Source organism: Mus pahari, chromosome 13 (genome assembly GCF_900095145.1).
Source record: "Mus pahari chromosome 13, PAHARI_EIJ_v1.1, whole genome shotgun sequence".
Classification (NCBI taxonomy): domain Eukaryota; kingdom Metazoa; phylum Chordata; class Mammalia; order Rodentia; family Muridae; genus Mus; species Mus pahari.
The window spans coordinates 42547673-42554245 of record NC_034602.1 but is presented as its reverse complement, the minus strand read 5'-3'; the positions used below and the strand labels follow the sequence as shown (position 1 = coordinate 42554245).

The 6573-nt window shown below is 38.6% G+C and overlaps 1 pseudogene; it reads right to left on the bottom strand.

The window, feature by feature from the left end:
- LOC110330296 overlaps positions 1-6573 on the bottom strand; it is a 78657-nt pseudogene that overhangs the window by 56054 nt on the left and 16030 nt on the right.

The following is a 6573-nucleotide window of genomic DNA, read 5'->3' as shown; positions in this document are numbered from 1 at the left end:
CTCTCTCTCTCTCTCTCTCTCTCTCTCTCTCTCTCTCTCTCTCTCTCTCTCTCTCTCTCTCTCTGTGTTTAAATAACTCATTTTTTAAGTTAAATAGAATGTAAGTTCATCTTCATTTCCCCAAAGGATCCATGATACTCTTCTTCTCTGGTAATGAGGTCCCAATTACTCAGTGGTTTTCTACTTCTTTTTTTAGCGAGAATCTCACTTTCAATGAATTTTTTCTGAATTCCTAATATATACGACCAATAAAAACTGGGGTGCCCTGGGGCTCTGCTTTCTCATGCTCCCTCTATGCATCCTCACAGGGTCCCCAAAGGTATTATAGAACACAATACACCATGGAGTACACTGTGAAAGCTACTTGTTTGACTGACAGTTAATCTCTCTGGACCTATGTCAACAATTGTGGTATAGACCCTGTGTTATTCTCACTTCTTGGTGTTTCCTGTGCTGGGCGAGCATTCTACCAACTGAGCTACATCTCCAGCCACAGCACATTGCTGTCCAGTACTTCTTTTTACCAAGAACCTCAATACCACATCTTCAGCAACTTACAAAATTAATAACTCTCAGCATATTTAAGCTGTCATTTCATAGCCATCCTAGTTATCATTATCTAAATAAGAAAGTTTAACCCTGTATCTTTTAGCAATATAAAATTTAACAGAAATTTAAAATGAAGACATTCTAAAGAAAGCAAGTTTCCATTCAATAAAGGAAAACATTAAGTTACTAAGGGTAGATATGCTTATATGCATTTACATAAAGTCTGTTACTAGAAATATTAATAGCTAAATAAAATACATAAAGTACTCTTAAACATTGCCCAACATTCGTGTTTAATATGGCATCTTTATGACTAATATGTCAATATGGAAAAAGCATGCAAATAGCTTCAATTTTATAAAAAGCCATGAATTTTAACATTTTATATTAACAAAATTTAATTTGTTCTGCTAGGTGACCTTATTCTACTCAAATGTCAAATTTAAAAAAAAAATACATATTTGTTAAAATATTGCAATTGACCACTTAAGTACACCAAAATCAAGGTTTCAAGAGAATTTAGTTTATCCTACAATATACATTGGGTTTAACAAATACAAAACTTGTCTACAATAGTTGAAGAACTGTGCTTTGGCTAGAGGACTGAATATGCTTAGCCCAGGAAGTGGCATTATTAGGAGGCGTGGCCTTGTTTTAGTAGCTGTGGCCTTATTGGATGGAGTATATCACTCTGAGGGTGGGCTTTAAGAGCCTTCTCCTAAATGCCTGGAGGCCAGTCTTATCCTGGTCCTGTTTGGAACAAGATATAGAACCCTCAGCTCCTCTAGCGCCATATCTGTCTGAAAGCTGCCATGTTTCTCACCATGATGATATTGGACTGAATCTCAGAACTTCTAAGCCGGTCCCAATGAAATGTTGCCCTTTATAAGAGTTGCCTTGGTTATGGTGTCTCTTCACAGGAATGGAAATACTAAGACAGAAGTTGGTACCAGGAGTAGGGCATTGATGGAATAAGCCTACCCATGTTTTTATTTGGAGGAATGAAGATGTGGGGACTTTGGATTTGGAAAGGGGTGGAATGCTTCAAGGGGGGCCTAAAGGGTCATCCTAATAGGAATATGGAAGACGTTGTTGTTAAGGGGGAAGGTGTGGAACTGTGTGTACCTGGCTCAAGAGTTTTCAAAGAATATTAGTATGTGGCCTAGAGTCTGCTCCTATGATATTTTGGTGAAGAATATGGTTGCTTTTTGCCCTGTCTTAAGTGTCTGCCCGAGGCGAAAGTACAAAGATTCAGATAAACTACATTGACGAAAGAAGTATCAAAAAGCCTAGATTAGACTTTATCCTGTGATGTTGAAGGTATGTGATCTGCTTTTTTATTTTTATTTTATAGGGGATTACAGTTAAACGATTGTATGAATCTCAGAAGAAACTTTGAGCTTTGGACACTAAACATTGTTGAGACTGTTACAGTCTATGGGACTTTTGCAACTAGGATAAATGTGTTTTGCATTATGCTATGGCTAGGTATTGCCTCCATAGTCTCATATGTTTGAACAATCCTACGGGGGCCAAGGAGTAGAATGTGGTGCTTTGAATATGCTTGATCCAGAGAATGGCACTATTAGGAGGTGTGGCTTGGTTGTGTAAGCATGGCCTTGTAGGAGGAAGTGTGTTACTTTGGGGGTGGGCTTTGAGAGCCTTCTCCTAGCTGCCTGGAAGACAGTCCTATCCTGGTTACCTTTGGAATAGAATGTAAATCTCCCATCATCTCCAGTACTGTGTCTGTCTGGAAGCTTCCATGTTTCCCACCATGATGATGATGGACAGAACATCAACCTGTAAGGCAGTTCCAATTGAATCTTGTCCTTTATAAGAATTGCCTTGATCAGGGTGTCTCTTCACAGCAATGGAAATCCTAACTAACCCAAGCAGTAAGAGCTATATCGCTATTAGGTTGGACTAAACGCTTTGAAAACAACCTGCAACATCCTTTATCGGGGCAAAAGTAGATGAAACCCTGATTGTGAGTGTTAAGATGCCTATCTTCAGAAAGTCACAGAAAGAGGACAACTTTTATGTTGGAAGGCTTACTTCCATATCAGATCTCAATCAGAAGAGATGGCCAGGAATAAGACCTGTGATCAAAGCAATAGTCACAGAGGATATCATGCAGACTCTCTGACTCTTGTTCAAGGATATCAAAGATTCATTCTAGAATTTCTAACAGGCAATACGTCAATACATTGGTTCTGAGAATAGATAACAGACCAATGTGAAATGTACCCATTCACCAAAGGTTTCAGTTCTCTGAGGATAGAACATGGATCCAACAATATACAATAACTCTTTATTCATCAGATAGGAAATGCCATGTTCTAGCTAATCAAATATTTTTTGTTAATTGTTGCCACATGTAGAAGGATTACAAAATTTTAAAAGAATGAGAATAAATTAAAATACACTTAACACTGCAACTAAACTGATTATAATTTAATCTTTCTCTAATTATTCAGAATGCATTTCAGGGTCATCAGGAGGAGCATAAATTATCAGGCTTGATGACTATGCAGGAAGTCACAGTTTTTCTAAGATCTTGGTTAATAGAGGCTGGGTAACAAAGAATTCAGAGAAAAAGTTAGTATTTGGAGGATTTATGTGCTAAGCATTTTTCTGAGATATGAAGTATATCATCAATCCTCATCAAAAGCGAATTTTGAGAGATGATGTACTGATGTCCATGGAAACAGAGTAACTTGCCCAGCATGACAGGATACCAAAGCTTTTGAACACCAATCTGTCTTTAAAGGATAGGCTCAAGTAAGTAAATTTTTGTTACAACAAAAGTTATTTATGGAGGTCTCAGCCTGGATACTCAGAATGAACGCACAATTAGGGGGCCATGCTGTTTTTTGTTTTTTTTTGTTTTTTTTTTTTTATGTTGAAGGGTTGAAGAATATTTTTAGCCGGAATCCACGTAGCAGCCATATATTGAGCAACACAGTACATGTGGGCTAAGAGGTGTGTCTGTGTCTGCGTCTGTGTCTGTGCATGGCTGCGTGTGTGTCTGTGTCTTGTCTATGTCTGTCTACTGTTTCTAGGGAATGCTCTTGGCTGGGGTGAGGATGCTCTTCTGTGTTTACCTGTGGCATGTATAGTATAACGGTCAGCATCCAGAATCTTTCCCCCATCCCTCATTACTTTATGTACAGACAAGGTCTCTCTCTGATCCTGGAACTCATCACTTGCATAGACTGGCTAGCCAGCAAGAGGCTGAGGGATTCTCCCCTTATCCTGACACCCCCAGGGCTAGTGTTACAGTTGTGCATGTCTTGCGCATGGGACTTCGGAATTGAACTCAGATCATGCCATGTAGCAACCACTTTACCCATGGAGCCACTTCCAAACCTCATGAAATAAATTTTGAAGTCAAAATGAGAAATGTTAATATAAAGAATCATTACCTGAACATCTTAGGAGAAAATTATTTTTCAGAAACTAGCTCAATATAGCCCCCATCCAGTTAAAACTCATCTGCTGGTTAATGTATACTCTAAAATAGACTTGTTTATTCATCTTTATGTGGTGGTCCAATTCTAATATTACTGTTCATTTTAAATTGTGAAACGCATTTGACTGAATTCTTACTCACCGAACATGGTCAATAACAATTACTTAAGATTTGGGGCTAAGTTTATATTCGTTTTTAAAAATGGATTCCAATTATGAGAACAGAGAAGTTAGCTCACACATATTATTCCTCTTATTCATTACCATTATCTACTTTCTTGAATCATTCACTTTTTTCACCTGAAACTCTTATGGCTTCTGATTCGCTTTTACTTGCCAGCTCCCATAAAATCCCTCATGATTCAAATGCTTTCTCTTCTCCTACCCATAATGGTTTTGCTTACCTCTAAAGAGTCAGTGTCTGTAAAAGTAACTTTTATTTCCTCAGATGAAGAGATGAGATGAGAGCCATACCCAAGCTGTCCAAATACATGATGAAGGTTGAAACCAGAGTGTTTATTTCTCGGTTCTACCTAGCCCTTGCACTAGTCTCTGTATAATCCAATCTTCCATTAGCCCAAATTTGAATGTTTCAGCTCCAGCATCTGTCTACTAACCTAGGCCTAGAATGTTTCAGCCTCCTTACCACGTACTCTCCCCGAACTCTCACTGACAGGTTCAACTCAGCTGTTCTGTTCCAAACTCCTCTCTGAGCTCACTAATTCATACAGGCTTCTCTCAGCTTCTCACTGAATTGCTCTTCTTGGCCTCACACTAGCTCTGGCAATCTGTTCTAACCTTCTGACTCCTTCTTATTCTCTGGCTCCAACTGTCTCTGCTGACTTACACTGCCCAAACTGCACAAACTGAACAGAACTCAACTGCCCTGAATGAACTGCCCTGACTGAATTTATTTAAATCTGCTCTCTCTCTGTCTCTTTCTCTCTCTCTCTCTCTCTCTCTCTCTCTCTCTCTCTCTCTCCCCCCTGGTTTTAAGTAGTCCCTCTTTCCTGCACTGTCTTCCTAAGAGTTGGGCATATTCTATCTCTGACTCTGTCAAATCTTTCTCCAATTCATCACTTTGTCTGTGCCTGAATTAGATGTCACTTTCAATCATGGATGCTTCCTTCTACAAACTAAATTTACTTTCATTGTTTGGGATTACAGGTGTGTGCTTTGTGTATGTCTGTATTCTAGTCAGAGGTATTAAAGGTGTGTGGCATGTCTACCTTTCAGCCAGATCACACAGACCTAGGTCTGTGGATAGGATCCCTTGCCAGAGCAGCTATGTTGCTTCCACCACTGACTTTTGTAAAGGCCTTTCCTAAACAATAAGTGAAGTAGAATTGAAATTCAGAATAGCATAAAGGAATCCCAGGATGTGATATCTCTTTAGCCCAAGAGGGACACCTTACTGGTGAGGAGACAACCCTATCAAGGAAGATGAAAATCCTTCCCCTACCGCCTCTCATCACATTTACAGATAACCTCTACAGGTGATTTTCTCTTCTAAAATAGACTATTTATATCCACAGACCCATGCAGCTAAGTTTGTTGCATTGAAGAAAAAGCTGCATAGATGATAATTTGAGGCAAAAGTAGCCTTGGCTATAATGAACTGTGTTTGGAATTCCCAATAGAAAGACATACTTTCCCTATGCAAAGCCTGAACAGAAGTGGTTGTTCTGATTGCCTCAGCTTGATCCTTCCTTCTAATTCCGGATCTTGCCCAGGGACAAAAGTTTCCTGGTCACATTAAATATACGGGAAGTTAATAGAACTGCACTGCCTCGCTGAATTAAATTAGGCACTAGTAGAAAAATTTGACAAATCACACATAACTGTCTTAAAACTTGACAGATAGATGGCAATGGCCTTGAGGATGTCTGAAGGATGATGTCACCTTACACAGTGACTCAGGTAGAATTTTCAGGACTTAGACACTGATGCTCTCTGCTGAAATCCATCCGATTTCCTTTGTGAAACTGTATGGCCTTCACAGTGATTGTGTGGATTGAATGCAAGATGGGCTACTGACTCTACAAACTTAGAAGGATAACTTTCAAATGACTGTTATCCTTCTAAGTTTAAGGAAAACAAGGTTCATTTTAATATTAGTGATTGAGGCAACATGCAGATTGAAGATGAAGAACATTTTACCTAGAACCTACAACAGTATCAATAGAAGCAGTGCATTGAATGCCAAGGTCTAATTTTAATGTTCAAATGATAATGATGTCAAAATTCAAAATGGTTGGATACAAAGAATGACTTATTTTGAAGACCATTAATTATAGTTTCTTATGTTTAATTGCATTGCTTAAGAAATTATCCAGAGTCCTATAATAAAAAACCTAGGATAGCAAAAACCATTCTCAACAATAAAAGAACCTCTGGTGTAATCACCATGCCTGACCTTAAGCTGTACTACAGAACAATTGTGATAAAAAATGCATGGTACTGGTACAGCAATAGACAAGTAGATCAATGGAATAGAATTGAAGATCCAGAAATGAATCCACACACCTATGGTCACTTGATTTTTGACAAGGG